Source organism: Rhinatrema bivittatum, chromosome 8, assembly GCF_901001135.1.
Source record: "Rhinatrema bivittatum chromosome 8, aRhiBiv1.1, whole genome shotgun sequence".
NCBI lineage: Eukaryota > Metazoa > Chordata > Amphibia > Gymnophiona > Rhinatrematidae > Rhinatrema > Rhinatrema bivittatum.
Window position 1 is genome coordinate 63,439,674 of NC_042622.1, and position 18,548 is coordinate 63,458,221.

An 18,548-nucleotide genomic window follows, 5' to 3' on the forward strand; every position below is an offset into this window, starting at 1 on the left:
TGCTGAGGCAAAGGGAGAAGGTCCTGGAAGGCCCTTTATAGTGCTGAGCCGGTGACGTCATCAAGGGGTGCTGCAAGCATTTTCCTGCCTCAGACCCTTTAAGGCCTCCATGGTCCAGCGTGCATGCGCCTGGACCATGCCTAGAGGAGCGCTGGGAGGGTAAAATGGAGGTGACGTTCTGAGCCACAGAGCGCAAGTTGGTAACGTCCCATTGCGAGAGAGGGGCTGAGAGCTTGACGACGTTGGGTGAGTGCTGCAGTTCATACGGCCTACCCACGAGCCATGAAACGTAACAGTTGGGCTCCCAATTGTTTTCTCCAACTGAATTGGTCAAAATTGTATATTGGGATTTTTTTTTTGAAGGCCAGTGATTTGCAAACTAAAGAGATTTAAGATTTTGAAAACTAAAGGTACTTTAAGATTGGGAGTAAATGTCCAGCTAGCTTTAAATGTATTCCCTGTTATAAATATGCTGCTTGATTTTTCTTAATGTTTATGGCCCTTTTATCCCTTTGCAACAAACTTATCTATATAAAGTTTACTGAATAAATATTATTTACACATAACATAAACTAGTGTACAGTGAACTATTTTTCCTTACCGACTTATTTCCACTAATATTGTGGTTTGGAATTTCTCACTATCATTGATTTGCTATGGCCATCCTTTTGCCTTGGCCATGATACAGAGTCTGCATTATTTACTCTAACTACTGAAGTTTGAATTAAAGCTGATAATGAGGGTTTCCTTTCCCCTATTTTTTTTGACATGAATATGGCTTTTGACTCTATTGACTATCAAATGTTAATTCAAGGTCTATAGGAGTTAGGGATTGATTGCATAGCTATGGACTGGATCATTCTTACTCAAGTGAACCTATCAAATTAGTTGGGACTCTAATCTTTCAGGAGCAAGAAAGTTACTTTATGGCGTTCCCTAAGGATCAGCATAGGTCCCAATGCTTATTTAGCACCTTTGGCAAGACTGATCCAAAGTTATGGATTTAGCCACTATCTTTTTTTACACACAATATCCAATTAGCCCCTTATATTTTATTTATTTATTTAACATTTTTCTATACCGAACTTCATGACAAGCTTCATATCAGGCCGGTTTACATCAAACATAGGGATTAACTGAACATAACCATATAACAGGAAGGCCGAAGCGCAGGTACAAACAACAGGGAGAATGAACTTGGGGGCTAGAGTAACCAGGAAATAAAGGACAGAGAAAACTGGAGAATGCGAACATATGAATGTACAGTGGCTGGGTCAGTCATTTAGTCGATTGGGCTAAATGAAAGCACTGTTGCAATGTTAGGCTTAAGGGAAGGCTTGGATGAAAAGCCAAGTCTTGAGTTTTTTTCGGAAGGTAATCAGGCAGGGTTCCAGTCTTAGATCAGTCGGCAGGTTGTTCCAGATGATGGGGCCAGCAGTGGAGAATGCCCCTTCTTTTGTTAAGGTTTGCCAGTTACATCACTTAAACATATTCAGTTTCTTCACAATACAAAGACTAAATATCTTCAGAGCAAAGAAATGGGATTATGTGAATTCTTTATTCATTCAACTGCACTGGCAGTTTAAAATTCTGATTATGCTCTTAGGGAGGATAACTTTCGAACAAATGCATGTGGCGGCGTAGACGCACACATGTGGCTGCAAGCTAATATTTTATAACCCTCGTAAATGATATATATGCATATTATAAAATACGCATATCGCTACCCCACAACATATGCGCATATGTATTACATGAATACATACAATGCACTGAAAAAATTTGTATGAATGCATTGAATGTGCTTACTTTTCCTACCTATTTTAAAAATATATGTGCGTATATTTTACATGCAAAAATAAAGTAGGACGTACTCATGTATATATGGATTTACACGCTTAAGTTGGTATATTTTAAAATGTGTGTCAAGGAAATTACCAATTTTACCAATTAGTTCACTTAGTCCTTCACCAGATCATCCAGACCCTCCTGGTTCTTAAGCCTGAACTCCTTCCAGTTCACCCAGACCTCCCTCCTGGACAATTGAACATAACACATTTAATATTACTTATACCAGATAATTAGCAGGTGTAAAATTGCAGGAGTAAATTGTCAAATCTATGTGTGTGTTTTAAAACAGCAGCTTAACAAATTATTTTAAAAGCATTGCTCACACAAAAATGCCTACATATATGTGTATTTGAGTCATGCGCAAGCAACACAGATTTTAAAAACCCCATAAAATACATGTGTATATATCCATGTGTGCATGAGGAATAAGGGGGTGGAAAGGGGGAGGGAGGTGTGTGTTCTTGGGTGGGGCCAACTCTCATGCACATAACTCCGAATTTTAAAACTGAAAACCCCAGCGCACATAAGCAAGATATCCGTGTAACCTTACTGCTGCTCCTGATGAGGAACACATCTCTAGATCACAAGTTGTACGGCTTAGAGGATAGGATGAGGAGTCCAGGATGAAGAACCAAAGGGGTCTGAAAGACCTTGCTATTACATGAACAAACTGATGGACTAATTGTAAAACGTGGAATGAGCCTCGCGTGAGCATGTCATAAAATGTGCTAACATGCGCGTAAAAGCCACCCTAGTCCTATAGAAGACACTCGTGCGCTAGCTGTGCTTGAGCACCCTCTTAAAATTAGAAGCATAGTTACACATGGTTGGTGTATTTTAAAACATACATGCATGATTAAAAATTCTAGTAAATCTTCACTCGAGCGCCAATACAGGCATGTATGTGCGCACACATGCTCATTTTAAAATTACCATATATGTGCATAAATATTGGTCCCTAGACTGCCTCTTTTTATGTGCACATATGTATCCAGGAGAGTGAAAATATGTGCATATTTTTTACTTTTATAAAATACGGACTACACGAGTAGAGGCTATTTTCGCGCATATGTGCTATTTTTTACGCATGTAACATTTTGAAAATTCACCCCTAAGCATTTGCAGAGGGATAGTTCCAAATATATCTTTCAGACCTCCTGCTTCAGTACAATCCTTTACAAGGGTAGCAGTCTTCTCATTCTTAGAGGAGTTCATTTACAAACAGAAGTCATTTTTCTGGCTTGATTCAACTGCTATGACCTTATTTTGAAGGAGGGATATATTTCTTCAATGCTTTTGTTTTGCTTACTTTTGAAAAAAGAAAATTGTTTACATTGCTTTTCTGTTTGCTAGGTATTATGATTGCTTAGGTTTATTAGGAGAATTTTACCTTCCATCTAATTATATAGTCTAGTCCACTAATTAGGAGGTTAGACTACACAAATTTAACTTGATGTTTGTTGGCAGAAGAACCTAAGGAACTAATTTAGATAAGTGTTCTGTTTTCATAAATGACTAAATTTAAGTAAAGTTCAGGGGGCACTTAACTAGTAACATCAAAGTAAATCCTTCAGATAATTACTTTGTAGTTGGCCTCATCTTTAGTAGCCAAGGCAACATAATTCTTTCTAGAGTACACACCAGATACATATAAAAATTCATTTTATAAACTAAAAGGCTGATTGGGATAATTGTATATAATAGTATCTATTAGTGACCATAAACAGATAAGTGCAACATTAACCTTGATCAAAATTGAAAGAAATAGGTCTATTAGAGATCATATGTGTTACGGGGCAGACCCGTGGCACGGCTCTATCATCTTCCTATACAGACTCCAGCTTCTGGTTCCTCCTCGCTAGTGGCAGTAGGCCGCCAGCTTCGACCTCGGGCCGCCCTTGGTACCTCCGGCTCCACCATAGTCCCCAGTATCTCAGGTCAAGATTCCATTGCTCGTTGGGCTCTCTGCATGGCCCATGGAGAGACACCACTACCGGCACCTCACCCCTCCCTAGGCACGTGCGCATCACTGATCCTCATGAAGGGCCCATGACAGGAACCTGGCTGCGGCCCCGGATAACTTCAGACAGTGTATTTAAGCTCAGGCCTCGCTTCATAGCATTGCCTTTGCAACAGGTCTCCTCACTACTCGAGTACTCGCTGCTAGATAATCGTCTCTACTCTTCGTTTCTGACCCTCGTTGTTCCCGGTTCCTGTTCTCTTCATTCCTGCCCTGTCTATGTTTTGGATTGACTGCAAGGATATCAACTTTGCTTCGCCTGACTATGCTACAGCCTATCTCCAGACCCAGACTTTAGCTATGCCTGACTATGCTACAGCCTATCTCCAGACCTTGACCATTGCTTTGATTGACTAACGCCTCTGACTTCTCCGTGATCAGACCATTGCTTGATTGACCAACACTATTGACTTCTTCTTGATCAGATCTCAGCATTACTTGCCACGACCTCTGTTTTGCTGCCGGCCCTGACCCAAGCCTGTCATTGATGCCTCTCCTAGCCTACTCCCTGGACGTGGACTTATTAGGCTTCAGCCTACCTTTGCTCGAGCGCCCTCAGCCAATCTCTGTTCCATTGGTGCCTGAGTTCCAGCACCTTACCCGGTCCAGAGTAGGACTATGCCACCTATTGTCTGCTGTCTCTGGGCTGAACCAACTCTTCTTGATAAACAACCTCGAGGCCCACCTAAGTCCTGCCGGCCCCGGCACCCAAAGGCTCAACCTACGGGGAACGAGGGCTGGTATAGGTGAAGCGCCAGCGGCCTCTGCCTCTCAGCCCACTCCACCTGCCGACGGTGGAGACCCATAGGTCCTCACCTATGGGTTGCATCAACCCCACTTCGGCCCAAGGGTCCACCTCTGACGCAACAGGTTGCAAAGGCCATGTGCCCTCCAGGCCATCCCAGGCCTGGCATCCAAGGTGCAAGAACAGCAGCAGTTTCGAGGCATTGGCCTCCTCCATGGATCATCTTCACGTCCAGCTTGATGCCCTCACTAATAATCCAGTTTCGATACCGGCTCCTCCTCATCCACAGCCATCTACATCGATGCCTTGAGCCTTGTTGGTCCTCTCAGCGCCCCCGCACTTCAATGTTGACTCCAGGCTCTGCAGAGGGTTTATTAACTAATGTTATATACAATTTGCTCTGCAGCCTTCCATCTTCCAGGACAAATTGACTAAAGTAATCTTCATCTTATCCCACCTTGAGGGTAAGGTGCTGGCTTGGGATTCCCCTCTGTGGGAATGCTCGGATTCCTTATTAAAAGAACTGACTCAGTTTGTGGATGTTTCGACGGACTTTCGATGATCCTGGGTGACATGCCGTGGCAAGAACTACTTTACTACACTTCTGTCAAGGTCAAAGAAGTCTCTTTGACTATACCATCGAGTTTCGTACTTTCGTTACTGAGCTCGCCTAGTAGGAAGACTGCCTCTGAGCTATCTACCTGGATGGACTCTCCCCGCAGCTGAAGGATGAGTTGGCTGCATGGGAGCTCCTTTCCTCTCTTGAGGACCTTATAGACCTGGCAGGTTGAATCGACCACCATCTCCAAGAGCATCACCGGGAGAGTCGGATGCCCAAGAAGCCTTTGCGGGTTCGCTCCTGTTCACCACCTATTACCAACCCTGCTTCCAGCAGAGATACTATGGTAGTTAAGACGGAAGAGCTTATGCAGTTGGGTCATGGGCGGCTGACACCAGAAGAGTGCCTCCAGCAGAGACAAACTGGTCTGTGTCTGTATTACGGAGCACCTGGCTACCATCTACAGACTTGCCCTATCCGTCTGGGAAACTTCCCGGCCTGAGTTCAGTAGGGGTCCTGAACTTGGGCGCAATCTCTCTGGCCCCTCAGTTGTCTGTACCAATCACTCTGATCTGGGATTCCCGGTCCTTTCCAGTTCTTGCTCTGGTGGATTCCGGAGCAGGAGGTAATTTCATTCTCAAGGACCTTGTTCAGCTTTAGGGTATTAAAATCCGCTTGCTTGGAAGCTCCCTATGTATTGCTTCTATCTATGGAAAGCCGTTACCCGTCCGAATTTCCTTGACTACTGAACCTGTCCAGCTATGCACTGGTGCCTTACATACTAAGGAACTCGAATTGTTAGTGTTGGAGAAATCCATTCATCCAATAGTTCTTGGGCTCCCTTGGCTACAGAAGCATTCTCCCCAATTCAACTGGGCTTCGTTGCAACTGGTGGAGTGGGGTCCTGCTTGCCACAAGTCCTGTCTCCAGAAAATGATACCTCCATCCATGGTTCCTCTGGCTACCATGACCTCTGGCATTCCTGCACCCTACGCCTTCGTCCACCTCTTTGAAGGTTTGATTGTCCAATCGATCTCCTTCCAGGAACCATGCCTCCTCGAGGATGCACCTACCCCTGAGATGAGGGCTATGATGGAATATATCCAAGAAAATCTTGTAAAGGGATTTATCCGCCCCTCTACTTCGCCTGCTTGGGCGGGATTCTTTTTTGTGACCATGAAAGATGGGTCAGTTAGGCCGTGTATTGACTACCACAGCCTAAATGCCATCACCCATAAGGAAAAATATCCCTTGCCATTAATTTCCGAATTATTTGATCGCCTCCAGGGTGCATCCATATTTACAAAGCTGGACCTTCGCGGAGCATATAACCTGGTAAGAATCCATCCCGATGACATTTGGAAAACTACCTTTAACACCCGGGTTGGGCACTACAAATACTTGGTGATGCCCTTTGACCTCTGTAATGCAACCGCAGTATTCCAACGAATGATGAACAAAAGTTTTAGAAATCTACTGTACACCAAAGTCTGGGCTTATCTGGATGATATCCTTGTCTTTTCCAAAGACCTCGATACCCATCGCACTGATGTATGAACTGTTCTTCAATGCCTCCGTGATAATCATCTGATTGCGAAATTGGACAAATGCTTGTTCAAGAAATCCAGCCTACCTTTCCTCAGTTATATCCTCTCCCGACAAGGGTTCTCCATAGACCCAGCCAAATTAAAAGGGATCTGGGATTGGCCACAGCCTGTGGGTCTTAAGGCGCTCCAGTGCTTCCTGGGATTCCTCAACTACTATTGTCACTTCATCCCACATTATTCTACCCTGGCTGCTCCGTTGACGGCCTTGACTCGTAAAGGTCAAGACATGTGAAATTGGACTCCGGAGGCCGTCGCAGCCTTCCATCGCCTGAAAGAAGTCTTCCAGAAAGGGTCCTGTCTGCATCATCCCGACCCAAATCATCCTTTCCTTGTGGAAGTTGATGCCTCCGCCATTGGGGCAGGGGCTGTCCTAAGTCAATGCACTGCCTCTGGTACTATAGTTCCTTGCTCTTTTTACTCCCGGAAGTTTTCATCTGCAGAGCAAAATTACAGCATAGGGGATTGTGAGCTGCTCACCATAAATTGGCTCTCGAAGAATGGCGCCCATGGCTAGAGGGCACACAACACAAATTTACTGTGTTCACTGATCATAAGAATCTGGAACATTTGAGTCAAGCCCAACATCTCAACGCCCAACAAGCTTGATGGGCTTTGTTCTTCTCCAGGTTCGATTTTGAACTTCGCTATCACCCAGCTGACAAGAATCTCTGGGCAGATGCTCTATCATGATTCTTTGAGCCTGAAGAAACTCTGGAAGAACCTACACATATCATAGACCTGGCCTGTATTTGTCTATATGCCACTCATTCAGTTCCCGCTGGAAAAACCGTCGTGCCCCAACGACTCCGAGAAAGAGTTCTCCACTGGGCACATGATTCTAAATTCGCTGGTCACCCAGGATGAGCACGGATCTTGGCACTGCTCCAGCGGTTCTTCTGGTGGCCCACCATGGTCTCCAACGCTAAAGCATATGTCGAATCCTGTAACATCTGTGCACAGCAAAAACCCCCGGTCAGTCGACCTTGGGGTCTTTTACAACCACTTCCAGCACCCGAGGAACCATGGACTCACCTGTCTATGGATTTCATTGTAGATTTGCCACCTTCAAAGGGTCACACTGTAATAAGGGTAACGATAGACCGATTTTCAAAAATGGCCCATTTCGTCCCTCTACCAGGCCTACCATCTGCTCCAGTTAGCACGTTTATTCTTCCACCATATTTTTAGACTGCATGGCCTACCCAATGACATTGTTTCAGATAGAGGCCCTCAGTTCATTGCCAGGTATTGGCGCGCCCTCTGCTGAAAATTCGGTATTAACATCAGCTTAACAACCGCCTATCATCCCCAAGCTAACGGGCAAGCTGAGCAAATGAATCGCTCCCTGAAGGCCTTCCTGCGCGTGTACATCAATGACTGCCAAGACAATTGGTCTGAACTTCTATCCTGAACAGAGTTTTCTCACAAGTCTCATATTGCCACTCCTACTGGAACATCATCATTCTCTGTTGTCTATGGGGAAACAACCACATCACCTGCCGTCACCTGCAGCACATGCTACTGCGGATGCACCTGCCGTCACCTGCAGCACATGCTACTGCGGATGCTCTTAAGACGTCATGGGAGCAGACAAATCTCCGCTTGAGTCAGGCCGCTTCCTGGGCCAAGAGAACTGCTGGCAGTCGACGTTGCTCGGCTCCTGAATTCTTCCCTGGCCAGAAAGTCTGATTAAGTACTCAGTATATCCAACTTCGAATACCATCCCAAAGATTTTCTCCTAGATATATTGGTCCTTTCTCAGTTACCCGACGCATTGGACCCATCACATACCAGCTTCGGCTGCTTCCTACGGTGGGAATACATAATACATTCCATGTATCGCTCTTAAAACCTGTGATTCTATCCTGGCCTGCCTGGAAGGCTCCTGAGCCACCTCCATTGGTGGCAGAAACTGATATGATGTACAAGATACACGAAGTCCTAGACGTCCGCCGTAGGGGCCGCCGGTGGGAATATCTCCTTTTCTGGGAGGGTTTCGGCCCCGAAGAGAATTTGTGGGAACCAGCGCAGAACATCCTGGACAAAACTCTCCTCCTGAATTTCTATCATGCCCATCCTGGCAAACCCCGACCTCCAAGAGGGGGGCGTAAAGGTGGGGATACTGTTACATGTGCCATCTGCGGCAGACCCACGTCACGACCCTCTCACCTTCCTATACAGACTCCAGCTTCTGGTTCCTCCTCGCTAGCGGTGCTAGGCCGCCAGCTCCGACCTCCAGCCACTCCTGGTACCTCCGGCTTTGCCATAGTCCCCTGCGTCTGTTGTGACCGTCGCTGCCCGATGTCTCCACTATGCCCACCTTACCTCTTTGGCGACTCCCTCTTTGCCTGTTGGAAGTTTGGCTGCCGCAGCGTCATCATACCATTTTCCTCCAGCGTCCAGCTAGACGCCGCACTCCGCCATGTTTCCCAGCAGCCTAAGGGCGCACGCGCGGTGCGGCCCCGATTCAAGTACCAGCAGTGATGTGAACCTCAGGGGCGTCCCCCTGAGGTGAAGTCATCTCCACCGGATATTTAAGGTCTCTGAAATTGCTAACCAATCGAGTTAGCAAGGAGTTGGCTTACAAGGGAAAGGTTTCCTTACGCTCCTAGCTACTCTGCCTCCTTGGACTTACTAGGGGTACCCGCTCCTCGGGGGCCTCATTTCTCTTTGCCTTTCAGGTCGCAGTCTGGAACCTGTACTCGCTCCTCGAGGGCCCACGTACCCAGACTTAATACTGAATACCACTTCTGCCATGAAGTCATCGCTGCCTACAACACCAGTGAGTTACCATCTCTCTCTCAGAGCGTTCCCTGGAACCAGGTACTTGCTCAAGGGCCTCCTTCTTTCCAGCTCCTGGGCTGCTTTTGAGAGACTATTAAGTGAGAGTTACCTTCAAGGTTCTGTTCCTGAACTCTGCATACCCTGCCTACTCACTATATTCAGTTTCTCTACAGCTCAGTTATCCAGGATTGCTGTTCCAGTATCTGAGGGACTACAGCCCAGCCGGGCGTTCCAGCTCACTACTGCCACCTCTGGTAGTTCCATATACTGTCTAATATAAACTAGTGTGTGTGTCTCCATACTCTGAGCCTGACCGGTGGTCCCTCTCGGGATCATCCCCCGGGGGTGTGGTCATCTGCCCACCGGCCCAAGGATCCACCCACTACTACCTCAAACACCAACAGCGTCTCAGGTCAAGATGCCATTGCTCGTCAGGCCTCTCTGCGTAGCCATTACCGGCGCCGTGCCCCTCCCTAGGCACGTGTTACGCCTGTCAGCCGAGGAGGCTGACTCAATTTACCCTCTCCGCCCACGATCTGACGCGTTGCCGATTCACAGGGGCTGCCGCAAGGTCAAGGGGCTTGCGACCACGTTTGAGACGCGGCGGAAACAAAGGCTCTGCCCTCAATGTCCTCTAGAATCATGCAGCAAAGCCAGCCCTGGTTTTAAAGAGGAACTACTCAGGAAGGGCGGCCCTTTCCAGTGACTCCGCCCCTTCCTGGGAGTATATTAGTTTGCTTCACTGCTGACTGAATTGAGTTAGCAAGGACTCGCTTGGTCTTAGCTTCTCTGCTGCTCCTGCTGTTTCTGGAGGTTCTCTCCACCCTCCGGGGTTTTTTCCTTGGGTACCCGCTCCTCGGGGGCCCAATGCTTTCTTTACCTACTTTGTCTATTTCAGGTACCTACTCTCTGTCCAGGTACTCTCTCCTTGAGGGCCTGAGTGCATATCTTGGTATCTGCTTCCTCTACCATCTGCTGGAACACCATCCTCACAGCTATAAGAAGAGTGAGTAATTACCACCATCTTGCAGTACCTTACCTTCAGCCTTTCTGGCTATCTGCATTGGAACTGCTTTTCCTCCATTGTGGAACAGGACTACTCAGCACTGCTGTAGATTCTACTCACTGCTGCCCTCTGTGATTGCCTGTTCTGCTAGCCTTCAGTGCCAAGTATTACTCACTACTGCCACCTGTGGCGAACATTAGAACTGTTAATAAAATCTTTTTTCTGTGTGTGTGTCTCCAACGATGAGCCTGACCTGTGGCCCCCTCTCAGGACTTCCCCCCATGGGCATGGTCATCTGCCACTGGTCCAAGGATCCACCCACAACCTTTACAGTTTATAACAGCATGCACGCATCGCTGATCCTTATGAAAGGCCCGCGGCGGGAACCTGGCCGCAGCCCCGGATGATGATGTCAAACTCCTCAGTGTATTTAAGCTCAGGACTCGCTCCATAGTGTTGCCTTTGCAACAGGTCTCCTCGCTGCTCGAATACTTGCTGCTAGAGAATCATCTCTACTCTTCGTTCCTGACCCTCGTTGTTCCCGGTTTCTGTTCTCTTCATTCCTGCCCTGTCTATGTTTTGGATTGACTGCATGAATATCAACTTTGCTTCGCCTGACTACGCTTTAGCCTATCTCCAGACCCAGAACTCTGCTACGCCTGACTACGCTACAGCCTATCTCCAGACCTTGACCATTGCTTTGATTGACTAACGCTATTGACTTCTCTGTGATCAGATCTCAGCATTGCTTGCCATGACCTCCATTTTACCGCCGGCCCTGATCCAAGCCTGTAATTGACGCCTCTCCTATCCTACTCCCTGGACGTGGACTTATTAGGCTTCGGCCTACCTTTGCTCGAGCGCCCTCAGCTAATCTCTGTTCCATTGGTGCCCGAGTTCCAGCACCTTACCCGGTCCAGAGTAGGACTACCCACCTATCGTCTGCTGTCTCTGGGCTGAACCAACTCTTCTTGCTAACCAACCTCGAGGCCCACCTAAGTCCTGCTGGCCCTGGCACCCAAAGGTTCAACCCACAGGGAACGAGGGCTGGTAAAGGTGAAGCTCCAGCGGCCTCTGCCTCTCAGCCCACTCCACCTGCTGACGGTGGGGACCCGTAGGGTCCACCTCCGACGCAACACTATGTAAACAGATTAATATCATAGATTAGGATAAATTACTAATCATCACTTGGAGAAAGTACTGCTTTGTACCTGGAAGGAGAGAAATGGCAAATTATTTAGGTCAACTTTTTGGTCATCTACAAATAGAACAAATTAAGTACATTTCTGAGGAAAATTTGATTGGTAGCATCATATTTAATCTTTGTAGTAGTTATTTCTAATTGCTTTCTACAAAGAGAGCTATACTAAAATACACACCCCATAGATTTACAAATATATACTGTAGTTTGAAAGAATAAGATAAGAAACGTAATATTTCCAAGCAACAAGTAAGCAAGCGAATAAGACTACAAACAGCAGCTCTGAATGTGAAGGTGGTCTTTAGATTCTACAGGATAGTGGAATCTAAAGGACAGTTGAAAAAAACTTACCAAAGTCCCTCATTTCTTTCAACAGGTATCAATTAGTTCCCAACTGCTGAAGAATGCCGAGAAGCATTGTATCACCAAAGCTGTCATTACTGTTACTACTTCTACTACTGTCCAGACAGATGTTAAAGATGTCTGCAGATCAAATCCCTCATGAAACAAGTGGCAGAACTCAGAGGAGATTGCAAAACTGAGAAGCATCCAGAAGAATTAGGTCTATATCAATGATATGCTTATTGAAGCATCAAAGATGGAAAACTCAAGCAGAAGAGAAGGTGAAAAAGGACCTCAAGATGACAGCTGGATCAAGATTACTACAGTCACTGGCTCCAATTTCCCTCAAAGATTTCTGAGGCAGTGGTAGTGACTGAAAAGCTGGATATTTGGTGTGGATAGGCAGATTAGATAGGCTATATGGTCATTTTCTGCCATCACATTTCTATGAATCTACTCACTATTTCTTCTCCTTTCATAATTAGACTAGAGACCTCTTCTTGTATTACCTTTAGCTACCAGGCACCTTTTCTTTGGCATGCTCTTCCTTTGGCGCTTAGACAGAAGAATAGTTGTATTTTATTTTTTTAACTTGTTATCCACTAGGACCATTTATTTATAGGACTAGTGGTTTAGAAATGTGTAAAAATCAATACATGTGTTATATATGTTGATATTTTGACATTGCTTGCTCAGAGTATGAAAATCAATATTAGTATTTCCTTTGGCAGAGGAAATAAATTCCAAAATCAGGAATGCCAAAGAACCTAATATTTATATTAAACATAATGAAAAATGTCCATAAAAAAAAAATAAGATGTCAATACAAGAATGCAAAAACAACAACATTTGAATACCACAACAATATGATGTACCCAAGTAAGGAATATAATGGTAGATGTACATTTGCAATGGAGACAGTGCAAATAAAGCTCATGCATATTCATTATGGATCTCCTGAAAACCAGATCTGTTTGTGGCACTCCAGAATCAGAGTTGCCTGCCCCGGCTTTAACCCATGAGTTTCAGGAATTCTTCTGACTCACTGTTCATCATTCTAACTGGACCAATCTCATACTCTATCCAAGAAAGGAGTGCAAGGAATTTTAAAGTAGGATTGTAGCCTTTTTCCTCAAATGGGGGCAGAATCTACCCCTAAACTGTTATTGAGGCCAAGGATTGGGCAGGAGAAGACCAAAGAGGCCACATAGCTGGCAATATTCCCTTTGCATGGCAGTCTTTGATCTTGGTAATTTAGCAGATGGTTGATCTGTGACTCATGCTCCAGTTTCTGCAGCTATGAGTGCTGCTGAGGTAATACCATTGTCTGTAAAAAGGAAAGCCTACTACAAATCTTTCAGCTGCACCAAGTAATTGGCTACATAGCAACATTATAAGACCATCTAGCTGGAACTATGTTTATACTGGTGTTTTTATGTCATACAGGTTTCATAAGATGCAATGAATTCCTGCACAAAAAAAAACTTTTCAAAGTCAAAGTGGGTATCTGAAGCAATAGGAGTAAAAGTGACTTTACAAAAGTCACAATTAATGTCAGAAGTAGGACCCAAACTCATATCTCCTAGGGATGTACATTCGTTTTGAAAGTATGAGCAATCCGCAATGGCAAGGTCCCTATTCGTTGCATTCGTGGGTTCACGAAACGCATGACGAACCCCCACGAATGCAACGTATCATTACCGAATTTACCCCACCCTCTTGACCCCCCAAGACTTGCCAAAAGTCCCTGGTGGTCCAGTGGGGGTCCAAGAGTAATCTCCTGCACTTGGGCCGTCGGCTGCCAGTATTCAAAATGGTGCCGATAGTCTTTGATCTTGCTATGTCACAGGGGCTACCGGTGCCATTGGTAGGCCCCGTCACATGGTAGGCACAATGGAAGGCCCACTATGGCGCTGGCCAATCATTGCTCCTACCATGTGACAGGGGCTGACCAATGGCACCTGTAGCCCCTGTGACATAGTAAGGGCAAAGGGCCATCGGTGCCATTTTGATTACTGGCAGCTGGCGGCCCTTTGCCCTTACTATGTCACAGGGGCTACTGGTGCCATTGGTTGGCCCCTATGACATAGTAAGGGCAAAGAGCCATCTGCACCATTTTGATTACTGGCAGCTGATGGCCCAAGTGCAGGAGATCACTCCCGGACCCCCGCTGGACCACCAGGGACTTTTGGCAAGTCTTGGGGGGGGGGGGGGGGGTCAGGAGGGTGGGAGGTTGTAGTTAATTAAATTTAAAGGGTTGGGATGGGTTTTTTTTTTGTTTTTCCAACTTTAATGGAAAATGAATACCGAATGTAACTAATGGACAAATTCTGGGACAAGTCATTATTGGAACTGTCTCAAACTACTCCCGAGAATCGACTGTATTTCTCGCATTCTTAAACTGTCTCTTATTTCCTACTGTTACTGAATAAAAAGATAATTGCTTAGTTACAAGGCTGAGAAATTTCTTTACCAGCTATACAAACCCAAGAGGAATGGTCCTCGGGAGGTAAGCACAGAGAGAATAGGTCCCCTGTGAAGGACTTTTACCTGGAGACACCTTCCCCGCAGATGAACAGTTTCCCCCTATGAAAAACGGATGCAACGGATTTGGGTCCCGGAGCAACAAATACCGAATAGCAACGTTTCTTTTTCCTCTGCACATCCCTAATATCTCCTGGTTCCCAGACCATTACTTCCACCAAATGAGTCATGTAGCTGTGATGCCTATATAAAAGAATAAATATAGGAAATAACTAAAATACTGGCAGTCACACATATGAGCTCTTTAATGAGGGACAAATAGAAAAGAACACGGAAAGGAGCCTTGATGGGACATACACAAAGTTAAAATAAACTAGGCACAGGGAAATTATTATGCGTCCTTTTCCTTCATTTCTGCCAACATAACTTCCCATCCCCCCTCCCCAAAAATGAAACAAAAAACTTTTCAGTCTCTTTGTGTGAAACTTATCACCTGTCTGAAATGTGTCCTGGTTCTTCCTGCCTCTACCTGCCATCTAATACTATAAACAAAAAGAATGAGTGCTTGTGTATATCTCCTGTACTGTGTCAGCAGAATATGGAATATGTCTAGCGGGCCCGTACAGAGAGCTGAGAACAGTTCCCAGACATGATACATGGAGAATGAAGGGGGAAGATAAACAGGCAACAAGAAAGATACAATTAAAAAAAAAGGTCTAGCACAGCATAATTTCCCAATTTCTCTAACTGGAAGTCCAGAGAGTTGACTCAGGGGAGAGTGCTAATCCTCATAAGCCCAAAGCAGCGTATAAAACAATATATAATGACTTCATACAATAATATATAGTGTATATACAACTGAAATTTAAACAAGGATTACAGTAAAAATCATAAATAATACATTAGAATATAAAAACATAGAAGTGTCAGGAAATATTCCCAGTAGTGGCAACAACCATATTTTGGTAGCACAATAAGAGACAAGAAGTATCTTAATAAAATCTAGATGTAAATCTTCACAAGAACATAAGATTTACCATACTGGATCAGACCAAAGGTCAATCAAGCCCAGTATCGTGTTTCCAACAGTGGCCAATGTATAAATTCCTACATTCTCCTTAGGCAAGGAAAATATAAATAAAGATAATTGATTAGCCCTTGCATTTAATACTATATTTAAGGATATACAATCTGAGAAACAATGCCATTTATTTTAGTAGACTTACTTAAATGCTTAGTCCAACAACTGGGCTTTTGCTCTTTTCCTAATAACCTGATAATAATGAATGTATCTTGGCAGGCTATTCTAGAGCTTGGGTACCATACTTGAGAAAGTTCTGACTAGTATATACCAGCCTAGATTCACCTACAGAGGGACATTATAAATAGATTATTTTCTGTGGAATGTAAGGTTTGAATAGGTTTACAATCCACTAGATTAGATCTAAGATATTTAAGGCCTTAAGTGAGCTGGCATGAAAGTGTCAACAATGTGGAGGTCCATATACAAATGCAGTTAGCTGGCTAAATGAATATTGAGCACATATCTGGCTAAATTCTAGCTGCCTAATAAATTAGGAGGCTAGAAATTATCCTAAATTAGGGGTGTTCCAAGGGCATAACTGGGAGGAATTGAGTTAGCCAGCTAAGTTAACCGGCTACCTCCAATTTAGAGTTAGCCAGATGACCTAGCCAGCTAAGGGCCTTATTTTCCAATATCGCATTGGTAACGCATTAGGGGGCGTTACCAATGCAAATGAGGCTTCTTTCGTGCAGTGGGGAAACATCGTGTGCGGCGATGTTTTCGCCATTCGCGAAAACATTAGCGCCACACGCGATGTTTTCCCACTGCACGATGATTCATTCAGTGTTTTATCGCGGTGCACGATATTTGCCGGTTCCATGTATCGCGGTGCACGATATTTGCCGGTTCCATGTATCGCGGTGCACAATATTTGCCGGTTCCATGTATCGCGGTGCACGATATTTGGCACTTTTGAGAGAGAGAGAGAGAGAGAGAGAGAGAGAGAGAGAGAGAGAGAGAGAGAGAGAGAGAGAGAGAGAGAGAGAGAGAGAGAGAGAGAGAGAGAGAGAGAGAGAGAGAGAGAGAGAGAGAGAGAGAGAGAGAGAGAGAGAGCCTTACTATAGTGCCTATGCCCTACATAGGTATTTTAACCCCTATAGGAGGGCCACCTACTAACTCGGGGTGGGGATTAGGTATGAGCGTCGGGGGTTGGGGGCCACTTTCGCATTCCACATGAGACCTACGGACAAAACAGTGGTCTCTAGTGCAGATTTTCTGGCTGTCGGAGTGAGGACGCTCACTCCAAGAAGTGGTTTGGGCAATGTTCTCTCTACCTAGCTTGATGGACACTCTACCTGTGCAACAACATGCTAGGTGGAGAGAATGTTGGCCAAATCTCCGCTTGGAGTGAGCGTCCTCACTCCGACGGCCAGCAAATCTGCACTAGAGACCACTGTTCAGTCCGTAGGTCTCATGTGGAATGCGAAAGTGGCCCCCAACCCCCGACGCTCATACCTAATCCCCACCCCGAGTTAGTAGGTGGCCCTCCTATAGGGGTTAAAATACCTATGTAGGGCATAGGCACTATAGTAAGGCTCTCTCTCTCTCTCTCTCTCTCTCTCTCTCTCTCTCTCTCTCTCTCTCTCTCTCTCTCTCTCTCTCTCTCTCTCTCTCTCTCTCTCTCTCTCTCTCTCTCTCTCTCTCTCTCTCAACAGGCTGTCTGGACCTACATACTGAAAGGAAGAAAGATTGTAAGAAGGCAATAAGTAGCACAGGTGCAGAGATGTGCATTGAGCCTTGGCTAGAAAAGTTTGAGAGAGTGCATATATAAATAATTCTCCATGCAATCCAGAGAATATGCAAGAATCACCATGTACTGCATTCACCAATGTTCAGGTGAGTAATCATCAAACCGTTAGGATGCTGGAGGAAAAACAATCCATGCATTGAACCAAATCCTGCCCAGAAAGAATTAAAAAAAAAAGGCTTCCTATCAAGATAAAATAATAAAAATGGCCAAAAAAGATGATCAAAGACAAGAAAGATGGTTGACCAGCACAACAGTTTGTAACACAATCAGCACTTTCTCAAAGGGAAACATATACTGCACATAGGAAATTGGAAGTACAGGAAAAATTAAGGATATGTGGAAATTTCTGTAAGACTAAACTTTTCATGCAGCATGAGAAAAATATTCCACAGGCCATACAGCTCCAAGCATTCAGCCATTGTACCACACTTAGGAATTTTACAGAACTGAAGCCATAATGCTGTGAGGTAATATGTCTATGGCCAGTGACACAGAGAAATCATACTTTAATGATCACTGCTGCTAGTTACTAAATAGTGTGATGATCACTTTGACCTTGTCAAACCAATCCTGCTGATTCAGTGATGATTCCGTTTTTGTTATGAAAACCTAAGTCTGTTGAAATTCCACACAGGAACAGGATTTTTACTATACTCCTAAACACCAACGGGTCTCCTGGAGCTTACGGCACTCCTCCTGCAGAGGGATTTTGTGTGTCAAAATTGGAGAACCCTATTTGTAGACTTGGGCTTTTTTTGGGCCAGCAGTGTCTCCTTTGTACAACCCCAAAAGTCTTCATTTGCATCCACCCAAGTGTTTGGGGTTTTTTTTTTTTGCCTATTTTTATAACCCACTTAGCATTCAATCTTTGATGTAATGATCTGCCAGCTCCAGAGTCTGGTGTACAAGCACACTAAAAGGTGAATTTTAAAAGTCCTAAGCGTGCCAAAGCTGGGAGATATGCACGTCTCAGGCCGGCGCACGCCACGCAGATTTTAAGAAGTGCCCGAGTTCACACGTATCTCCTGATATGAGTACAAATCAAAAAGTGGGAAAAAGGGACAGGGCATGGGTGGGACATGGGCAGTCCAGAAAGCTCACTTGAAATCTGCGTG

General features: G+C 45.1%; 1 protein-coding gene across 5 annotated transcripts in view; it reads right to left on the minus strand.

The window, feature by feature from the left end:
• RALY (RALY heterogeneous nuclear ribonucleoprotein) overlaps nucleotides 1–18,548 on the minus strand; it is a 918,689-nt gene that overhangs the window by 890,944 nt on the left and 9,197 nt on the right. Inside the window, exon 1 of one of the 5 annotated variants that reach the window (XM_029612734.1) lies at nucleotides 14,666–14,789. The exons of the other annotated variants lie outside the window; for them this stretch is intronic. The gene's annotated coding sequence lies outside the window, so the exon portion shown is untranslated. Of the gene's footprint in view, nucleotides 1–14,665; nucleotides 14,790–18,548 lie in introns of those variants that run through there. 5 annotated transcript variants of the gene reach the window in all.